Raw genomic sequence first — 24,130 nt, 5'->3', positions numbered from 1 at the left:
TCTCCCAGACTCCCAAAGGGACAATATATCACGGGCCATGTGAGAGGTTGTCCCTCAGAGTGACTGCAGCTTCAATTACAAGCCAGTTGAGAATGAGGCCAAGGCATCCATCAACAGCAGGCGAGCAATACCTCGAGACCTCTTTAACTTTAGACATCGGGCACAAGCTGTTATTGACAAATAGACACACGCCACCACCCCTCGTCTTATCAGACGTAGCTGTTCTGTCCTGCCGATGCACGGAAAACCCAGCCAACTGTATATTATCCTTGTCATGGTTCAGCCACCACTCGGTGAAACATAAGATGTTACAGTTTTTAATGTCTCGTTGGTAGGATAGTCTCAAACTGAGATCATCCAGTTTATTCTCCAGTGATTACACGTTGGCCAATAGAATGGATGGTAGAGGCGGGTTACCCACTCACCCAAGAATTCTCACAAGGTACGCTGATCTCTACCCTATGTATTTCCGTCTTTTCTTCACACGATTGACAGGGATTTGGGCCTGGTCTCGGAGAAGCAGTATATCCTTTGCGTCAGACTCATTAAAGAAAAAATATTCATCCAATTCGAGGTGAGTAATCACTATTCTGATATCCAGAAGCTCTTTTCGGTCATAAGAGACGGCAGCAGCAACATTATGTACAAAATAAGTTACAAACAATGTGAAAGAACTAACAAAATAGCACAGTTGGTTAGGATCACATAAGACGGCAGCCATCCTTACTATATGAATGCAGGTTGAGGTGAACGCTTCAGCCTCTCATCTGACTGACCACAGTAATAGAAGACATGGATGGAAGAAGAAGAGTTGACATAAAACAGAACAGTGCAAATAAACTGTGCCAAATAAATATTGCAGAACTCTGTTTCTGTACCCCCCCCTCTCTCTCTCTCTCCCCAATTTTTCACTCTCTCTCTCTTCCCTGTCTCTCTCTCTCTGTACCCCTTCCCTCCCTCTCTCTTCTCTCCCCCTCGCTCTCTCTCTCTCTCTTTCTCACTCTCTCTCTTCCCTGTCTCTCTCTCTGTTCCCCTTCCCTCCCTCTCTCTTCTCTCCCCCTCGCTCTCTCTCGCTCTCTCTCTCTCTCTCTCTCTCTCTCTCTCTTCTCACTCTCTCTCTTCCCTGTCTCTCTCTCTCTGTTCCCCTTCCCTACCTCTCTCTTCTCTCCCTCTCTCTGTATCCCCCTCTCCCCCCTCTCATCTAGCGACAACAAAGGGAAGGTGTTGGAATAATTCAGCATTGGAACTTCTTACACACGGAACAGCATTCTCCTTTGATCTAGGAAGCTTTGAGTTTTTTGTTGGGTGCAAATATGTTTGGGTAAAAATACCGCCCAATTCCCCTTAGCAACAACATTGGCCTATCAGGCCCACTTCACCCTCTTTCTTTACTCTCTCTCCACTCTTTCACTCCTTTTTCTCTCTCCTTTCTCCTCTTTTTGCTCTTTTTTGTCCCTCTCTCACCTTTCTCCAGTCTCACTCCATCCCTCTCCCTCTGCTCTCTCTCTGTCCTCTAGTCAATGAGAGGAGGAGAGGAGAGAGCAGACTAGAACTAAGTTAGGTCTGCACTCTAATGACAGCATGGTCTGCTGATCCCGCTGACCGACCAGCTCTCTCCCCCCTCTCTCCTTGTACCTCACTCCCTCTCTCCCTCTCTCCTTGTACCTCACTCCCTCTCTCCCTCTCTCCTTGTACCTCACTCCCTCTCTCCCTCTCTCCTTGTACCTCACTCCCTCTCTCCCTCTCTCCTTGTACCTCACTCCCTCTCTCCCTCTCTCCTTGTACCTCACTCTCTCTCTCCCTCTCTCCTTGTACCTCACTCCCTCTCTCCCTCTCTCCTTGTACCTCACTCCCTCTCTCCCTCTCTCCTTGTACCTCACTCCCTCTCTATCTCCCCCCTTTCTCTCTCCCCCTCTCCCTCGCTACCTCTCTCCCTCCCTCTCTCCGTCTCTCTCCCCTCTCCCTCTCTCCTTGTACCTCACTCCCTCTCTCCCTCTCTCCTTGTACCTCACTCCCTCTCTATCTCCCTCCTTTCTCTCTCCCCCTCTCCCTCGCTACCTCCCTCCCTCTCTCCTTGTACCTCACTCCCTCTCTATCTCCCCCTTTCTCTCTCCCCCTCTCCCTCCCTCCCTCCCTCCCTCTCGCCATCTCTCTCCCACTTTCTCTCTCTCCCACCCTCTCCGTCCTCTCTCTCCCCTCCCTCTCTCCATCTGTCTATCCCATAATAACCCCAACTGTTTGATGACACAATGACATACTGTCCTGTAAGAAAGCAGTCAAATCAGCCACAGTGTTATTCCACCAGGAACCTGGCTGACAGACCACAGTGTTATTCCAGTAGGAGCCTGGCTGACAGACCACAGTGTTATTCCACCAGGAGTCTGGATGACAGACCACAGTGTTATTCCACCAGGAGTCTGGCTGACAGACCACAGTGTTATTCCACCTGGAGCCTGGCTGACAGACCACAGTGTTATTCCACCAGGAGCCTGGCTGACAGACCACAGTGTTATTCCACCAGGATCATGGCTGACAGACCCCAGTGTTATTCCACCAGGAGCCTGGCTGACAGACCACAGTGTTATTCCACCAGGAGCCTGGCTGACAGACCCCAGTGTTATTCCACCAGGATCCTGGCTGACAGACCACAGTGTTATTCCACCATGAGTCTGGCTGACAGACCACAGTGTTATTCCACCAGGAGTCTGGCTGACAGACCACAGTGTTATTCCACCAGGAGCCTGGCTGATAGACCACAGTGTTATTCCAGTAGGAGCCTGGCTGACAGACCACAGTGTTATTCCACCATGAGTCTGGCTGACAGACCACAGTGTTATTCCAGTAGGATCCTGGCTGACAGACCACAGTGTTATTCCAGTAGGATCCTGCCTATCAGACCACAGTGTTATTCCACCAGGAGCCTGGCTGACAGACCACAGTGTTATTCCAGTAGGAGCCTGGCTGATAGACCACAGTGTTATTCCAGTAGGAGCCTGGCTGACAGACCACAGTGTTATTCCACCATGAGTCTGGCTGACAGACCACAGTGTTATTCCAGTAGGATCCTGGCTGACAGACCACAGTGTTATTCCAGTAGGATCCTGCCTATCAGACCACAGTGTTATTCCACCAGGAGCCTGGCTGACAGACCACAGTGTTATTCCAGTAGGAGTCTGGCTGACAGAACACAGTGTTATTCCACCAGGAGCCTGGCTGACAGACCACAGTATTATTCCATGAGGAGCCTGGCTGACAGACCACAGTGTTATTCCACCAGGACCTGGCTGACAGACCACAGTGTTATTCCACCTGGAGCCTGGCTGACAGACCACAGTGTTATTCCAGTAGGAGCCTGGCTGACAGACCACAGTGTTATTCCACCAGGACCTGGCTGACAGACCACAGTGTTATTCCACCATGAGTCTGGCTGACAGACCACAGTGTTATTCCAGTAGGATCCTGGCTGACAGACCACAGTGTTATTCCAGTAGGATCCTGCCTATCAGACCACAGTGTTATTCCACCAGGAGCCTGGCTGACAGACCACAGTGTTATTCCACCAGGAGTCTGGCTGACAGACCACAGTGTTATTCCATGAGGAGCCTGGCTGACAGACCACAGTGTTATTCCAGTAGGAGCCTGGCTGACAGACCACAGTGTTATTTCAAGAGGAGCCTGGCTGACAGACCACAGTGTTATTCCACCTGGAGCCTGGCTGACAGACCACAGTGTTATTCCACCTGGAGCCTGGCTGACAGACCACAGTGTTATTCCACCAGGAGCCTGGCTGACAGACCACAGTGTTATTCCACCTGGAGCCTGGCTGACAGACCACAGTGTTATTCCAGTAGGAGTCTGGCTGACAGACCACAGTGTTATTCCACCTGGAGCCTGCCTGACAGACCACAGTGTTATTCCAGTAGGAGCCTGGCTGACAGACCACAGTGTTATTCCACCTGGAGCCTGGCTGACAGACCACAGTGTTATTCCACCAGGAGCCTGGCTGACAGACCACAGTGTTATTCCACCAGGAGTCTGGCTGACAGACCACAGTGTTATTCCACCTGGAGCCTGACTGACAGACCACAGTGTTATTCCAGTAGGAGTCTGGCTGACAGACCACAGTGTTATTCCACCTGGAGCCTGCCTGACAGACCACAGTGTTATTCCAGTAGGAGCCTGGCTGACAGACCACAGTGTTATTCCACCTGGAGCCTGGCTGACAGACCACAGTGTTATTCCACCAGGAGCCTGGCTGACAGACCACAGTGTTATTCCACCGGGAGCCTGGCTGACAGACCACAGTGTTATTCCACCTGGAGCCTGGCTGACAGACCACAGTGTTATTCCACCGGGAGCCTGGCTGACAGACCACAGTGTTATTCCACCAGGAGCCTGGCTGACAGACCACAGTGTTATTCCACCAGGAGCCTGGCTGACAGACCACAGTGTTATTCCACCAGGAGCCTGGCTGACAGACCCCAGTGTTATTCCACCAGGATCCTGGCTGACAGACCACAGTGTTATTCCACCATGAGTCTGGCTGACAGACCACAGTGTTATTCCACCTGGAGCCTGGCTGACAGACCACAGTGTTATTCCAGACACACACACACACACACACACACACACACACACACACACACACACACACACGCAAACACACACACGCACACACACACACACACACACACACACACACACACACACACACACACACACACACACACACACTAGTGCTGAGCGATTAGTGCTTTTTGTGGCCGGTTCAGTTTTAGTTTGATTATTACAAAATAATCACGGTTTTCAATGTCTTGTTTTAATGTATTTTCTTTACATTAAATGTACTGTGCATTATGTGGGTTGAAGGCTGTAACAACACAGAATAAAACAATGAATTAAAGTCCCATGATGGTAGTGACTGTCCGTTGCTGCTTATCTGCCAAGGTGGCATTGAGCTCACAGAAAAAAACTGAATGATGTGGAATTCAAATCATTGAACCTACATTGGTTAATTAGTTGTTTAATAACTGAAAGATAAGCAAACTTTCGGTTAACGTCCAGCATTAACACACACACTACGGCAAGGGGACAGTACTAATTAACATCACTTTATTGGTCAATTGTTCCCACCGAAATTTGTCTTCAGCTTTTAATCCAAGTTCTCCGAAAGAAACACACACCCACAGACAGACAGGCATACAGACAGGCATACAGACAGACAGACAGACAGACAGACAGACAGACAGACAGACAGACAGACAGACAGACAGACAGACAGACAGACAGACAGACAGACAGACAGACAGACAGGCATCCAGACAGACAGACAGACAGGCATCCAGACAGACAGACAGACAGGCATCCAGACAGACAGACAGACAGGCATCCAGACAGACAGACAGGCATCCAGACAGACAGACAGACAGGCATCCAGACAGACAGACAGACAGGCATCCAGACAGACAGACAGGCATCCAGACAGACAGACAGACAGGCATCCAGACAGACAGATAGACAGACAGACAGACAGACAGACAGACAGACAGACAGACAGACAGACAGACAGGCATCCAGACAGACAGACAGACAGGCATCCAGACAGACAGACAGACAGGCATCCAGACAGACAGACAGACAGGCATCCAGACAGACAGACAGACAGACAGACAGACAGACAGACAGACAGACAGGCATACAGACATACAGACAGGCATAAAGACATACAGACATACAGACATACAGACATACAGACAGGCATAAAGACAGACAGACAGGCATACAGACAGACAGGCATACAGACAGGCATAAAGACATACAGGCATAAAGACAGACAGACAGACAGGCAGACAGACAGACAGGCAGACAGACATACAGACATACAGACATACAGACATACAGACATACAGACAGGCATAAAGACAGACAGACAGGCATACAGACAGACAGGCATACAGACATACAGACATACAGATATACAGACATACAGACAGGCATAAAGACAGACAGACAGGCATACAGACAGACAGGCATAAAGACAGACAGACAGGCAGACAGACAGACAGGCATACAGACAGACAGGCATACAGACATACAGACAGGCATACAGACAGGCATAAAGACAGGCAGACAGGCATACAGACAGACAGGCATACAGACAGGCATAAAGACATACAGGCATAAAGACAGACAGACAGGCAGACAGACAGACAGGCATACAGACAGACAGGCATACAGACATACAGACAGGCATAAAGACAGACAGACAGGCAGACAGCCATAAAGACATACAGACAGGTAGACAGGCAGACAGGCATACAGACAGGCATAAAGACATACAGACAGGCATACAGACAGGCAGGCATACAGACAGGCATAAAGACAGACAGACAGGCAGACAGGCAGACAGGCAGGCATAAAGACATACAGACAGGCAGGCATACAAGCAGGCATAAAGACAGACAGACAGGCAGACAGCCATAAAGACATACAGACATACAGACAGGCAGACAGGCAGACAGGCAGGCATAAAGACATACAGACATTCAGACAGGCATAAAGACATACAGACATACAGACATACAGGCATACAGGCATACAGACATACAGGCATACAGGCATAAAGACATACAGACATACAGACAGGCAGGCAGACATACAGACATACAGGCATACAGACATACAGACATACAGGCATACAGGCATACAGGCATACAGGCATACAGGCATACAGACAGACAGACAGACAGACAGACAGACAGACAGACAGACAGACAGACAGACAGACAGACAGACAGACAGACAGACAGACAGGCATACAGACAGACAGACAGACATACAGACATACAGACATACAAACAGGCAGGCATAAAGACATACAGACATACAGACAGGCATAAAGACATACAGACATACAGACATACAGGCAGGCATAAAGACATACAGACATACAGACATACAGACATTCAGACAGGCATAAAGACATACAGACATACAGACATACAGACATACAGGCAGGCATAAAGACATACAGACATACAGACATACAGGCAGGCAGACATACAGGCAGGCATAAAGACATACAGACATACAGACAGGCATAAAGACATACAGACAGACAGGCAGGCATACAGGCAGGCATAAAGACATACAGACATACAGACATACAGACATTCAGACAGGCATAAAGACATACAGACATACAGACATACAGACATACAGGCAGGCATAAAGACATACAGACATACAGACATACAGGCAGGCATAAAGACATACAGACATACAGACATACAGACATTCAGACAGGCAGGCAGGCATAAAGACATACAGACATACAGACAGGCATAAAGACATACAGACATACAGACATACAGGCAGGCATAAAGACATACAGACATACAGACATACAGACATTCAGACAGGCATAAAGACATACAGACATACAGACATACAGACATACAGGCAGGCATAAAGACATACAGACATACAGACATACAGGCAGGCAGACATACAGGCAGGCATAAAGACATACAGACATACAGACAGGCATAAAGACATACAGACAGACAGGCAGGCATAAAGACATACAGTCAGGCATACAGGCAGGCATAAAGAGATACAGACAGGCAGACAGGCAGGCATACAGACATACAGACATACAGACAGGCAGACAGGCAGGCATACAGACATACAGACATACAGACAGGCAGACAGGCAGGCATAAAGAGATACAGACAGGCAGACAGGCAGACAGGCAGGCATAAAGACAGGCAGGCAGGCAGACAGGCAGGCATAAAGACAGGCAGGCAGGCAGACAGGCAGGCATAAAGACAGGCAGGCATAAAGACAGGCAGGCATAAAGACATACAGGTAGACAGGCAGACAGGCAGGCATAAAGGCAGGCAGGCATAAAGACAGACAGGCAGACATAAACAGGTTTTGGAGGTGTGGAGGTGTGGGGGGCTGCCCCACTAGGTGCCTGGGGAGCTGTTGTTATGGGGGAAGGGTGGTAAGTGCCTTCCTCAAGAGCACAATGACAGGCAATGGCATCTAGGATTTAATACCAGCAACCATTCGTTGTTGGCTCACCTCTCTAACCACTAGGATACCTGCTACCCCTCAGACCAGTCATTCAACTCCTCCTGTGTGTTTTCAAGGCAGCCCAAATGGTTCCCTATTCCCTATATGGTGCACTACTTTTGACCAGAGCCCATATGGGTGAGATCAGGGGACAGGAGGAGCTCTGTAAGCACTGGTCAAAAGTAGTGCATTACAAATGGGAATAGGGTGCCCTTTGGGACACAACCATGGACAGGGTGAATCTGAATGGTCTCCTGTTTAAACACCTGTTTGACACTAACAATGATAAAACCGTCTGGTTAGGCTGGTTGCTTACTGAAGAGATCAGGTGTAATTTAGCCAGGTTGGTAAGTATGTGTGATATTAAACTGGATGTGTGATGACCGGGAACCAAGGTTGAGTGGGGGTGACGTGGACATATGGTGACTAGTTACACCACCTTAATGTCATGGCTGCAGCTCCCACTCCACAGGAAGGAACTCTCTCTACACCACCTAGCCAGGATACAGCTCCCACTCCCCAGAGAGGAACTCTCTCTACACCACCTAGCCAGGATACAGCTCCCACTCCACAGGGAGGAACTCTCTCTACACCACCTAGCCAGGATGAGGCTCCCCAGGGAGGAACTCTCTCTACACCACCTAGCCAGGATACAGCTCCCACTCCACAGGGAGGAACTCTCTCTACACCACCTAGCCAGGATACAGCTCCCACTCCCCAGGGAGGAACTCTCTCTACACCACCTAGCCAGGATACAGCTCCCCAGGGAGGAACTCTCTCTACACCACCTAGCCAGGATACAGCTCCCACTCCCCAGGGAGGAACTCTCTCTACACCACCTAGCCAGGATACAGCTCCCCAGGGAGGAACTCTCTCTACACCACCTAGCCAGGCTGTAGCTCCCACTCCCCAGGGAGGAAGTCTCTCTACACCACCTAGCCAGGATGAGGCTCCCACTCCCCAGGGAGGAACTCTCTCTACACCACCTAGCCAGGATACAGCTCCCCAGGGAGGAACTCTCTCTACACCACCTAGCCAGGCTGTAGCTCCCACTCCACAGGGAGGAACTCTCTCTACACCACCTAGCCAGGATACAGCTCCCACTCCCCAGGGAGGAACTCTCTCTACACCACCTAGCCAGGATACAGCTCCCCAGGGAGGAACTCTCTCTACACCACCTAGCCAGGATACAGCTCCCACTCCCCAGGGAGGAACTCTCTCTACACCACCTAGCCAGGATACAGCTCCCACTCCCCAGGGAGGAACTCTCTCTACACCACCTAGCCAGGATGACGCTCCCACTCCCCAGGGAGGAACTCTCTCTACACCACCTAGCCAGGCTGTAGCTCCCACTCCACAGGGAGGAACTCTCTCTACACCACCTAGCCAGGATGAGGCTCCCACTCCCCAGGGAGGAACTCTCTCTACACCACCTAGCCAGGATACAGCTCCCCAGGGAGGAACTATCTCTACACCACCTAGCCAGGCTGTAGCTCCCACTCCACAGGGAGGAACTCTCTCTACACCACCTAGCCAGGATACAGCTCCCACTCCCCAGGGAGGAACTCTCTCTACACCACCTAGCCAGGATACAGCTCCCCAGGAAGGAACTCTCTCTACACCACCTAGCCAGGATGAGGCTCCCCAGGGAGGAACTCTCTCTACACCACCTAGCCAGGCTGTAGCTCCCACTCCACAGGGAGGAACTCTCTCTACACCACCTAGCCAGGATACAGCTCCCACTCCCCAGGGAGGAACTCTCTCTACACCACCTAGCCAGGATACAGCTCCCCAGGGAGGAACTCTCTCTCCACCACCTAGCCAGGATACAGCTCCCACTCCCCAGGGAGGAACTATCTCTACACCACCTAGCCAGGATGCAGCTCCCACTCCCCAGGGAGGAACTCTCTCTACACCACCTAGCCAGGCTGCAGCTCCCACTCCCCAGGAAGGAACTCTCTTTACACCACCTAGCCAGGATACAGCTCCCACTCCCCAGGGAGGAACTCTCTCTACACCACCTAGCCAGGATGCAGCTCCCACTCCCCAGAGAGGAACTCTCTCTACACCACCTAGCCAGGATGCAGCTCCCACTCCCCAGGAAGGAACTCTCTCTACACCACCTAGCCAGGATGAGGCTCCCACTCCCCAGGGAGGAACTCTCTCTACACCACCTAGCCAGGATGCAGCTCCCACTCCCCAGGGAGGAACTCTCTCTACACCACCTAGCCAGGCTGCAACTCCCACTCCCCAGGAAGGAACTCTCTTTACACCACCTAGCCAGGATACAGCTCCCACTCCCCAGGGAGGAACTCTCTCTACACCACCTAGCCAGGATGCAGCTCCCACTCCCCAGAGAGGAACTCTCTCTACACCACCTAGCCAGGATGCAGCTCCCACTCCCCAGGAAGGAACTCTCTCTACACCACCTAGCCAGGATGAGGCTCCCACTCCCCAGGGAGGAACTCTCTCTACACCACCTAGCCAGGATGCAGCTCCCACTCCCCAGGGAGGAACTCTCTCTACACCACCTAGCCAGGATGAGGCTCCCACTCCCCAGGGAGGAACTCTCTCTACACCACCTAGCCAGGATACAGCTCCCCAGGGAGGAACTATCTCTACACCACCTAGCCAGGCTGTAGCTCCCACTCCACAGGGAGGAACTCTCTCTACACCACCTAGCCAGGATACAGCTCCCACTCCCCAGGGAGGAACTCTCTCTACACCACCTAGCCAGGATACAGCTCCCCAGGAAGGAACTCTCTCTACACCACCTAGCCAGGATGAGGCTCCCCAGGGAGGAACTCTCTCTACACCACCTAGCCAGGCTGTAGCTCCCACTCCACAGGGAGGAACTCTCTCTACACCACCTAGCCAGGTTGTGTCTCCGGACCCGGCTCCAGGAGGGGGCTAAAGGAGGCTTAGCCTCCTCAGATCAAACTTGATGACCCTCAGTTTTAGTTTTATGTCCCTATATAAGTTAAAATGATTGAGCGACAGGTTTGCGCACCCAAAAAAGTGTATCCCCGCTGCACTCCATCAGCACAATGGACAGTGCGTCCTCCGGTGTGTGTAGGGGGCTGTGGTAAGCCACTGGCCAGTTAGGTATAAAAAGAGGGATTTTTTTTTCTTCTCATCTCTCATCTCTGAGTAACATGATTGTCCATGTTTGAAGCGGAACTATAGGTCTATTTATTAGGCAAGACAGCAGTGGATGGCTGTTTCTCACTGTAGTAGACTGTAGGCTGTATCTCACTGTAGTAGACTGTAGACTGTAGGCTGTATCTCACTGTAGTAGACTGTAGGCTGTAGACTGTATCTCACTGTAGTAGAGTGTAGGCTGTATCTCACTGTAGTAGACTGTAGGCTGTATCTCACTGTAGTAGACTAGACTGTAGGCTGTATCTCACTGTAGTAGACTGTAGTCTGTATCTTACTGTAGTAGGCTGTAGTCTGTATCTCACTGTAGTAGACTGTAGGCTGTAGTCTGTATCTCACTGTAGTAGGCTGTAGGCTGTATCTCACTGTAGTAGACTGTAGTCTGTATCTCACTGTAGTAGACTGTAGTCTGTATCTCACTGTAGTAGGCTGTAGGCTGTAGACTGTATCTCACTAAGGTAGACTGTAGTCTGTATCTCACTGTAGTAGACTGTAGTCTGTATCTCACTGTAGTAGACTGTAGGCTGTAGACTGTATCTCACTAAGGTAGACTGTAGACTGTATCTCACTGTAGTAGACTGTAGGCTGTATCTCACTGTAGTAGACTGTAGTCTGTATCTCACTGTAGTAGACTGTAGACTGTAGGCTGTATCTCACTGTAGTAGGCTGTAGTCTGTATCTCACTGTAGTAGGCTGTAGACTGTAGACTGTATCTCACTGTAGTAGACTGTAGGCTGTAGACTGTATCTCACTGTAGTAGACTGTAGTCTGTATCTCACTGTAGTAGACTGTAGGCTGCATCTCACTGTAGTAGACTGTAGGCTGTAACTCACTGTAGTAGACTGTAGGCTGCATCTCACTGTAGTAGACTGTAGGCTGTATCTCACTGTAGTAGACTGTAGGCTGTATCTCACTGTAGTAGGCTGTAGCTGCTGTCTTGGCAGGAACTAATGGGGATCCATAATAAACCCCAGGAAGAGTAGCTGCTGCCTTGACAGGAACTAATGGGGATCCATAATAAACCCCAGGAAGAGTAGCTGCTGTCTTGGCAGGAACTAATGGGGATCCATAATAAACCCCAGGAAGAGTAGCTGCTGCCTTGGCAGGAACTAATGGGGATCCATAATAAACCCCAGGAAGAGTAGCTGCTGCCTTGACAGGAACTAATGGGGATCCATAATAAACCCCAGGAAGAGTAGCTGCTGCCTTGGCAGGAACTAATGAGGATCCATAATACTGAATACAAATACAGCTGTGTGTACGGCTGCATTCACATAGGCTGTTTGTAATAGGTGAATTGCCCTGACTATACTACATGGCCAAAAGTATGTTGAACATCTCATTCCAAAATCATGGGCATTAATATGGAGTTGGTCCCCCCTTCGCTGCTATAACAGCCTCCACTCTTCTGGGAAGGCTTTCCACTAGACGTTGGAACATTGCTGTGGGGACTGCCTCAAGAGCATTAGTGAGGTCGGGCACTGATGTTGGGTGATTAGGCCTGGCTCGCAGTCTATGTTATAATTCATCCCGAAGGTGTTTGATGTGGATGAGGTCTCTGTGCAGGCCAGTCAAGTTCTTCCACACCGATCTCGACAAATCATGTACGGACCTCGCTTTGTGCACAGGGGCATTGTCATGATGAAACAGGAAAGGGCCTTCCCCAAACAGTTTGGAACTCGGTAGTGAGTGTTGCAAACGAGGACAGACGATTTTTACGTGTTATGCGCTTCAGTACTCGGCAGTCCCGTTCTATGAGCTTGTGTGGCCTACCACTTCGCGGCTGAGCCGTTGTTGCTCCACTTCACAACAACAGCACCTACAGTACAGTTGACTGGGACAGCTCTAGCAGGGCAGACATTTGACGAACTGTAATGTTGGAAAGGTGGCATCCTGTGACGGTGCCACGTTGAAAGTCACTGAGTTTTTCAGTAACGTCATTCTACTGCCAATGTTTGTCTATGGAGGATTGCATGGCTGTGTGCTCAATTTTATACGTGGCTGAAATAGCGGAATCCACTAATTTGAAGCGGTGTCCACATACTTTTGTATATACAGTGTATCTTATTGCCTATATTCATTACCAAAACAGCTGGTACAGAGATACAGATCTATAAACCCCTCAATGATCTTGGAGTCTCGGCATTTGAACGTTCTGTTTTATTCTGGTATATTGTGATTATAGAAGCAAAAAAACAATGTTTTGCCCCACCACCGATTTCAACTGCCCCCTTAGTCATTTTATTCTGGCGCCGGGTCGTACAGAAACATCTGTAGTGTCCTAAACGGTTTGACCTAAAAAAAACGATTGTATGACCACTCCACTGTTTTGCTCTATCTATGACCCCGACAGGAGACTCGTCTGAAGTCGGCACCGTCGATGTGCCAACTTCTGTTTGGTAGAGTACGAACCGTTTCGTCTACAAACACGATGGTGTGCTCCGTTTTACTCTACGACTCCCACAAGTGTCAAGGGACTTGTCTGAAGGTAACCGGTACCGGTGGAAAGGAACTGACGGAAGTATGAAAGAAAAGGGGTTAAATACCGTGTGTAAAAAAAATGTAAAGCTACATTTTCAATTTAGGACAGAAAGTTCAAAAACCTTATTTCTTGTGATTTATTATTTGACTGTCTTTTTTTGCCATTTCTGAATGTGATATTCAATGTGTTTCTATGTGTCTGTGCGGCTCCCAGGGGAGGGACTCCCTGTCTGCTCCATCACCTACTCTTAGCACTAGGTCCAGCTGCTGCTAGCCCCCGGAACATCTCAGCCACAGTACATGCTGAGAGATGCCTCCGTTTAAATGTTGAGTATGGGGAAGCAGGACAAAGCAGGAGGATGCTGGAATGAAGCAGGAGGATGCAGGAGGATGCAGGAGGAAGCAGGAGGATGCAGTCGAAGAAGCCGTCAAATAGGCAGCATTTTATTCTCTCCTTCCTCTCTCTCCTTCCCTCCTCTTCTCTCCTCCCTTGGCTTAGCTGTGACAGGGAGAATACATCAAAGAGACAGACATGTCAACTCCTATCCTCATATCCTACTAAGTTCACTTCACCATCCGAGTATCCGAGCCACAGACAAATTCTTCATCCCAAATCTGAATCCTTGGTGTGATTAACAACCTTGTGTTGTCCAACTTAGTTTTTCCACCTTTTTCTTTGGCGGAGAAATCCGCAATGCGGCAGGGTCTGAGTGGAAATATCTGATGTCGTCCTCCTCGTCAAAGAGAACCCACTCCCAAAAAACGTATCCTTTTCCCACTTCCATCCACAAAAGGCGAAAAGCGATAGTCCCATTCTCCCTAATGTGTAATAATAAAGCAGTCAGAGATCATCGCAGAGAGACGCTCTTCTTCGCTGTTGTTAAAACCCCCCAATAGTACCATCTTCCTCCTGTCTCACCAATGGGAGTAATGTTTCTCTTGTTTCAGGGCAGCCAGACACAGACAGCGCCTGGCAGACGACTCTCTGTCTGTGGCATCGAAGAGACAAGCGACCAAACAATACAAGGAGGAGAGGAAAAAGGCTGCAGCAGTAAAATGAGGTTCATATTTCTCTGGTTTTACATTTCTGTCACTCTCTTCGTCGCTCCACCTCGTCACGATTTCGGACTCTATTTTTGGGAGGGATTTTATTTTTGTGTTCTGTCGACATTCGGCTGCTGAGAGGAGAAGGAGGTGGTGAAAAGCTGTTCAGTTCTGTGTTCTTCTGACGCACCAGAGAAAGTCCTATATCATGACGCCATAAGATGATGAAGAGGGTGAATTGGCCAAGCCCTATATCATGGAGCCATATGATGATGAAGAGGGTGAATTGGCCAGGCCTTATATCATGAAGCCATAAGATGATGAAGAGGGTGAATTGGCCAAGCCCCATATCATGGAGCCATATGATGATGAAGAGGGTGAATTGGCCAAGCCCCATATGATGGAGCCATATGATGATGAAGAGGGTGAATTGGCCAAGCCCCATATGATGGAGCCATATGATGATGAAGAGGGTGAATTGGCCATAAAGGACAGAAGGGGATGGTTTGGAGGATGAAGATGAAAAAGTCCCTGGTGTAGATGAGTGGGAAAGCCTCCCCTCCAGTTGCTCTGATATCTCTCCTGCAACTCAATATGAAGGATATGTAAAAGCCCTGTCTGGGTTGCAGAGGACGTTACTCCAGGAATATTTGATGGCAGCAACAGTACTCTCCATCGAGCTAAATTACCATTCATATGAGTGTGGGTTACATTCTCTGTTGCTACGGAGATAAGACCAAATATAGAACCAAAGTGTCATAAAGTATCGCTTTAATACTTTGGTACCAGGTTACACTCCCCAACCATAACTCTCTCCTCCATCAGGAGGGTTCTAGAGGTACCAGGTTACACTCCCCAACCCTAACTCTCTCCTCCATCAGGAGGGTTCTAGAGGTACCAGGTTACACTCCCTAACCCTAACTCTCTCCTCCATCAGGAGGGTTCTAGAGGTACCAGGTTACACTCCCTAACCCTAACTCTCTCCTCCATCAGGAGGGTTCTAGAGGTACCAGGTTACACTCCCTAACCCTAACTCTCTCCTCCATCAGGAGGGTTCTAGAGGTACCAGGTTACACTCCCTAACCCTAACTCTCTCCTCCATCAGGAGGGTTCTAGAGGTACCAGGTTACACTCCCTAACCCTAACTCTCTCCTCCATCAGGAGGGTTCTAGAGGTACCAGGTTACACTCCCTAACCCTAACTCTCTCCTCCATCAGGAGGGTTCTAGAGGTACCAGGTTACACTCCCCAACCCTAACTCTCTCCTCCATCAGGAGGGTTCTAGAGGTACCAGGTTACACTCCCTAAGCCTAACTCTCTCCTCCATCAGGAGGGTTCTAGAGGTACCAGGTTACACTCCCTAACCCTAACTCTCTCCTCCATCAGGAGGGTTCTAGAGGTACCAGGTTACACTCCCCAACCCTAACTCTCTCCTCCATCAGGAGGGTTCTAGAGGTACCAGGTTACACTCCCCAACCCTAACTCTCTCCTCCATCAGGAGGGTTCTAGAGGTACCAGGTTACACTCCCCAACCCTAACTCTCTCCTCCATCAGGAGGGTTCTAGAGGTACCAGGTTACACTCCCTAACCCTAACTCTCTCCTCCATCAGGAGGGTTCTAGAGGTACCATGTTACACTCCCTAACCCTAACTCTCTCCTCCATCAAGAGGGTTCTAGAGGTACCATGTTACACTCCCTAACCCTAACTCTCTCCTCCATCAGGAGGGTTCTAGAGGTACCAGGTTACACTCCCTAACCCTAACTCTCTCCTCCATCAGGAGGGTTCTAGAGGTACCAGGTTACACTCCCTAACCCTAACTCTCTCCTCCATCAGGAGGGTTCTAGAGGTACCAGGTTACACTCCCTAACCCTAACTCTCTCCTCCATCAGGAGGGTTCTAGAGGTACCAGGTTACACTCCCTAACCCTAACTCTCTCCTCCATCAGGAGGGTTCTAGAGGTACCAGGTTACACTCCCTAACCCTAACTCTCTCCTCCATCAGGAGGGTTCTAGAGGTACCAGGTTACACTCCCTAACCCTAACTCTCTCCTCCATCAGGAGGGTTCTAGAGGTACCAGGTTACACTCCCCAACCCCAACTCTCTCCTCCATCAGGAGGGTTCTAGAGGTACCAGGTTACACTCCCCAACCCTAACTCTCTCCTCCATCAGGAGGTTTCTAGAGGTACCAGGTTACACTCCCCAACCCTAACTCTCTCCTCCATCAGGAGGGTTCTAGAGGTACCAGGTTACACTCCCTAACCCTAACTCTCTCCTCCATCAGGAGGGTTCTAGAGGTACCAGGTTACACTCCCTAACCCTAACTCTCTCCTCCATCAGGAGGGTTCTAGAGGTACCAGGTTACACTCCCTAACCCTAACTCTCTCCTCCATCAGGAGGGTTCTAGAGGTACCAGGTTACACTCCCTAACCCTAACTCTCTCCTCCATCAGGAGGGTTCTAGAGGTACCAGGTTACACTCCCTAACCCTAACTCTCTCCTCCATCAGGAGGGTTCTAGAGGTACCAGGTTACACTCCCTAACCCTAACTCTCTCCTCCATCAGGAGGGTTCTAGAGGTACCAGGTTACACTCCCTAACCCTAACTCTCTCCTCCATCAGGAGGGTTCTAGAGGTACCAGGTTACACTCCCCAACCCTAACTCTCTCCTCCATCAGGAGGGTTCTAGAGGTACCAGGTTACACTCCCCAACCCTAACTCTCTCCTCCATCAGGAGGGTTCTAGAGGTACCAGGTTACACTCCCCAACCCTAACTCTCTCCTCCATCAGGAGGGTTCTAGAGGTACCAGGTTACACTCCCCAACCCTAACTCTCTCCTCCATAAGGAGGGTTCTAGAGGTACCAGGTTACACTCCCCAACCCTAACTCTCTCCTCCATCAGGAGGGTTCTAGAGGTACCAGGTTACACTCCAACCCTAACTCTCTCCTCCATCAGGAGGGTTCTAGAGGTACCAGGTTACACTCCCCAACCCTAACTCTCTCCTCCATCAGGAGGGTTCTAGAGGTACCAGGTTACACTCCCCAACCCTAACTCTCTCCTCCATCAGGAGGGTTCTAGAGGTACCAGGTTACACTCCCTAACCCTAACTCTCTCCTCCATCAGGAGGGTTCTAGAGGTACCAGGTTACACTCCCTAACCCTAACTCTCTCCTCCATCAGGAGGGTTCTAGAGGTACCAGGTTACACTCCCTAACCCTAACTCTCTCCTCCATCAGGAGGGTTCTAGAGGTACCAGGTTACACTCCCTAACCCTAACTCTCTCCTCAATCAGGAGGGTTCTAGAGGTACCAGGTTACACTCCCTAACCCTAACTCTCTCCTCCATCAGGAGGGTTCTAGAGGTACCAGGTTACACTCCCTAACCCTAACTCTCTCCTCCATCAGGAGGGTTCTAGAGGTACCAGGTTACACTCCCTAACCCTTACTCTCTCCTCCATCAGGAGGGTTCTAGAGGTACCAGGTTACACTCCCTAACCCTAACTCTCTCCTCCATCAGGAGGGTTCTAGAGGTACCAGGTTACACTCCCTAACCCTAACTCTCTCCTCCATCAGGAGGGTTCTAGAGGTACCAGGTTACACTCCCTAACCCTAACTCTCTCCTCCATCAGGAGGGTTCTAGAGGTACCAGGTTACACTCCCCAACCCTAACTCTCTCCTCCATCAGGAGGGTTCTAGAGGTACCAGGTTACACTCCCTAACCCTAACTCTCTCCTCCATCAAGAGGGTTCTAGAGGTACCAGGTTACACTCCCTAACCCTAACTCTCTCCTCCATCAGGAGGGTTCTAGAGGTACCAGGTTACACTCCCTAACCCTAACTCTCTCCTCCATCAGGAGGGTTCTAGAGGTACCAGGTTACACTCCCTAACCCTAACTCTCTCCTCCATCAGGAGGGTTCTAGAGGTACCAGGTTACACTCCCTAACCCTAACTCTCTCCTCCATCAGGAGGGTTCTAGAGGTACCAGGTTACACTCCCTAACCCTAACTCTCTCCTCCATCAGGAGGGTTCTAGAGGTACCAGGTTACACTCCCCAACCCTAACTCTCTCCTCCATCAGGAGGGTTCTAGAGGTACCAGGTTACACTCCCCAACCCTAACTCTCTCCTCCATCAGGAGGGTTCTAGAGGTACCAGGTTACACTCCCTAACCCTAACTCTCTCCTCCATCAGGAGGGTTCTAGAGGTACCAGGTTACTCTCCCTAACCCTAACTCTCTCCTCCATCAGGAGGGTTCTAGAGGTACCAGGTTACACTCCAACCCTAACTCTCTCCTCCATCAGGAGGGTTCTAGAGGTACCAGGTTACACTCCCTAACCCTAACTCTCTCCTCCATCAGGAGGGTTCTAGAGGTACCAGGTTACACTCCCTAACCCTAACTCTCTCCTCCATCAGGAGGGTTCTAGAGGTACCAGGTTACACTCCCTAACCCTAACTCTCTCCTCCATCAGGAGGGTTCTAGAGGTACCAGGTTACACTCCCTAACCCTAACTCTCTCCTCCATCAGGAGGGTTCTAGAGGTACCAGGTTACACTCCCCAACCCTAACTCTCTCCTCCATCAGGAGGGTTCTAGAGGTACCAGGTTACACTCCCTAACCCTAACTCTCTCCTCCATCAGGAGGGTTCTAGAGGTACCAGGTTACACTCCCTAACCCTAACTCTCTCCTCCATCAGGAGGGTTCTAGAGGTACCAGGTTACACTCCCTAACCCTAACTCTCTCCTCCATCAGGAGGGTTCTAGAGGTACCAGGTTACACTCACTAACCCTAACTCTCTCCTCCATCATCTCATTGCCAACCCCTCTTGCTCTCATTGCCCACCCCTCCTGCTCTCATTGCCCACCCCTCCTGCTCTCATTGCCCACCCCTCCTGCTCTCATTGCCCACCCCTCCTGCTCTCATTGCCCATCCCTCCTGTTCTCATTGCCCACCCCTCCTGCTCTCATTGCCCATCCCTCCTGCTCTCATTGCCATCTCCTCCTGCTCTCATTGCCATCTCCTCCAACCATCCAGCTCTCCATGCCAGCCCATCTGAAATGCTCTCCTCCCAGTCCGAGAGGCTCAACCACTCAGCCTCCCCAGCCTTTTATCCCTGGAAAAATGTGATGTGTTCCAGCAGCTCATCAGTGTTGTGTCATTCTGTTTCCACCTAACTACCTGACTATCACCTGGTCCTCTCTGTTCTGTCTGCGTCCCAAGTGGCACTCTATTCTCTTTGATAGTGTACTACTTTAGACCAGGGCCCAGTGGACCCTTAGGCAATAGGGTACCATTTGGGATGCATCCTCTGTCCTCAGCCTCTTGGAAGATCCAGCTCCTCTCTCTCTCTACACTTGAACCTGAAAGGGTTCTTCAACTGTCCCCATAGGAGAACCCTTTGAATAACCGTTTTTGGTTCCAAGTTGAACCTTCTTGGTTCCAGGTAGAACCCTTTTGAGTTCCATGTAGAACCCTTTACAAAGAGGGCTCTTCATGGAAACCAAAAGAGTTCTACTTATATGGTTTTCCTGTGTGGGAAAGCCGAAGGACTCTTTTTAAACCCTTTTTTTGTCTGAGAGTGTACGGCTGGAGACAGCTGGCTTCAGACTAATGAGGCAGAATAACACTGACCTATTGTGTCCCATAGATCTCTATGGCATCCTATAGAGAAGAGACAAATGCATAGATACTATTAAATTACTATTCTGAAATTACTATTTATTCCTAATTCTATTGACAAATTGTTAATTTTGACGTTTGCCTTTTTAGAAAACAGTTATTTCTACTGAAAACGTGCCAAAGTATCCTATGAAGAATAAAACTGTAGATTTTGACATTTTCCTATTGGGAAACGGATTAAATACTTAAATGATGTCTAATTTCAAAGAAGCTTATTATTATTTATTTTTATTTTTATTGTAAACGTGCCAAAGCAGGGTTATTGTATGTCGATAGAAGTGCAGTCTGCCAGTAGAAGCGTTGGTGATAATAACCATTTAACCATATGCAAAACCACGTGCACCAAACAGCACAATATCTATTTGAAGTGTTTTTTCCTTTATACCTTCTCATTAATCTTCCTTAAATATAATCCAGAAACCGTTTGCTACAGCACCATATTTTTAGGGAGACGGGAGATGAAAAAATAAGACCAGGAGGAAATATTAACACCTCACCCCTCCCCAAAATAGGAATAAATCACGCCACACGTTAATTGCATTTAAAGGGAGGGGGGGGCGGCAGTGTGCTTGGCATACACCATGTTTCCATGACAACCGCCTCCGACTCCAAAAAGAGAGAGATGTGAAAAGGAGGGGATGAGGAGGGGTAGAGGGGTGTGAGAGGAAGGGTGTGGAGACCCCCCAAAAGGATCAGCATAATTACAGCTAGCCTGTCTGTCTGTCTGTCTGTCTGTCTGTCACAAGGGGACTAGCTACTGCAGGTCTGGAGATTACAGCTAGCCTGTCTGTCTGTCTGTCTGTCTGTCTGTCTGTCTGTCTGTCTGTCTGTCTGTCTGTCTGTCTGTCTGTCTGTCTGTCTGTCTGTCTGTCTGTCTGTCTGTCTGTCTGTCTGTCTGTCTGTCTGTCTTTCAGTCAGTCACAGGGGCACTAGCTAATGCAGGTCTGGAGATTACAGCCTGTCTGTCTGTCTGTCTGTCTGTCTGTCTGTCTGTCTGTCTGTCTGTCTGTCTGTCTGTCTGTCACAGGGGCACTAGCTACTGCATGTCTGAAGGCACAGATACAGCTCTATCTATCAACCTCACGAGACCAAAACAATTAAAAACATTTAAAGAAACGATATTGTAGTAGTTTAGTCTACATTTTAAATATTTTGGTTTCATGTATTCTCCAGTTAGTCAGGGTAGGTAACAAAGTATTTCAGTTAATGGGAGATTTGTAATGATTCCAACTATAATTTATTTCAGAGTATCCTGCACAGTTTCTGCAATTGTCTTGTGTAATATAAAAGCTTGTTTTATTGTTTTTCCACTTTGACCCCTAGACATCACGCATCGCTGTGGGATGCCAAGTAGATCTTAGCTGTGACAGAGGTCTCCTTTGACTCTGACTTCTTAGTGCGGTACACTGAATTTTCAGCTGATTTAATTCAGTGTACGTACGTTGATGTGCGGCAGTAGACATATGAAATGTGTATCTTCATCTGTTTGAGTGCTGAGGCATGCCTTAATATAGGTGTGGTTCTATACTCTGGGGTTTTCACAATGAACGTTGATTTCTTCTGCACTTCTCAAACATATTTCCTGGGCTCAACTGTTCACTATTCATGTCAGAAACATCACAATCTGTTAAATGAAGTGTTGTGAGCACAAACGTTACATATTACTTGCTATGATTAATTAACAAAAGTAATGAGCTTTAGCTTAACAAACACAATCAAATGGAAACAAATAAATACACTTGGCAAATGCACTGATACCAGATACGATATATGAGGTATGAGATATGAATTACGATATATGAGGTATGAGATATGAATTACGATATATGAGGTATGAGATATGAGATGAAATATGAGGTATGAAATATGATATATGAGGTATGAGATATGAAATATGAGGTATGAGATATGAGATATGAGGTATGAGATATGAGATATGAGATTTGAGCTCTACTATATTAGATATAAGAAATGAGGTATGAGGTTTAAGGTATGACGTATGAGGTATGACGTATGAGATATGAGGTATGAGATATGAGATGAAATATGAGGTATGAGATATGAGATATGAGATATGAGAAATGAAATATGTGGTTTGAGGTGTGAGATATGAGGTTTGACGTATGCGATACGAGGCATGAGGTATGACGTATGAGTACGAGGTATGAAGTATGAGATATGAGGTATGACATATGATGTATGAGATATGAAATATGAGATATGAGAAATGAAATATGAGATATGAGGTTTGACGTATGAGATACGAGGTATGAGATATGACGTATGAGATGTGAGGTATGAGTATGAGGTATGAAGTATGAGATATGAGGTATAAGATTTGAGCTATACTATATTAGATATAAGAAATGAGGTATGAGGTATGAGGTGTGAGATATGATGTATGAGGTATGAGGTATGAGAAATGAGGTATGAGGTATGAGATACGAGGTATGAAATAAGAGATATGAGGGGGAAAAAATCGTATTCATTTTTCTTCTGGGTCCAGCTACACTACAGTATTCTGTCCCAAGCTACCTCCATACATGTCCTTCACTCTAGTCTGTGGAGAATGGTAAATAAATCCAGCATTATTAAAGGATGTGCAGCTAGCGCACAGCAACAGAGAGATCATAGTGTTGAACTGAAGCACACAGCAACAGAGAGGTCATAGTGTTGAACTGAAGCACACAGCAACAGAGAGGTCATAGTGTTGAACTGAAGCAGCTAGCACACAGCAACAGAGAGGCCATAGTGTTGAACTGAAGCAGCTAGCACACAGCAACAGAGAGGTCATAGTGTTGAACTGAAGCAGCTAGCACACAGCAACAGAGAGGCCATAGTGTTGAACTGAAGCAGCTAGCACACAGCAACAGAGAGGTCATAGTGTTGAACTGAAGCCCACAGCAACAGAGAGGTCATAGTGTTGAACTGAAGCACACAGCAACAGAGAGGTCATAGTGTTGAACTGAAGCAGCTAGCACACAGCAACAGAGAGGTCATAGTGTTGAACTGAAGCAGCTAGCACACAGCAACAGAGAGGTCATAGTGTTGAACTGAAGCAGCTAGCACACAGCAACAGAGAGGTCATAGTGTTGAACTGAAGCACACAGCAACAGAGAGGTCATAGTGTTGAACTGAAGCAGCTAGCGCACAGCAACAGAGAGGTCATAGTGTTGAACTGAAGCACACAGCAACAGAGAGATCATAGTGTTGAACTGAAGCACACAGCAACAGAGAGGTCATAGTGTTGAACTGAAACAGCTAGCACACAGCAACAGAGAGGTCATAGTGTTGAACTGAAGCAGCTAGCGCACAGCAACAGAGAGGTCATAGTGTTGAACTGAAGCACACAGCAACAGAGAGGTCATAGTGTTGAACTGAAGCACACAGCAACAGAGAGGTCATAGTGTTGAACTGAAACAGCTAGCACACAGCAACAGAGAGGTCATAGTGTTGAACTGAAGCAGCTAGCACACAGCAACAGAGAGGTCATAGTGTTGAACTGAAGCACACAGCAACAGAGAGGTCATAGTGTTGAACTGAAGCAGCTAGCACACAGCAACAGAGAGGTCATAGTGTTGAACTGAAGCACACAGCAACAGAGAGGTCATAGTGTTGAACTGAAGCACACAGCAACAGAGAGGTCATAGTGTTGAACTGAAGAACACAGCAACAGAGAGGCCATAGTGTTGAACTGAA

This window comes from Salmo salar, chromosome 05, assembly GCF_965601325.2.
Source record: "Salmo salar chromosome 05, fSalSal1, whole genome shotgun sequence".
Lineage (NCBI taxonomy): Eukaryota > Metazoa > Chordata > Actinopteri > Salmoniformes > Salmonidae > Salmo > Salmo salar.
Note: the sequence above shows the minus strand (reverse complement) of the source record.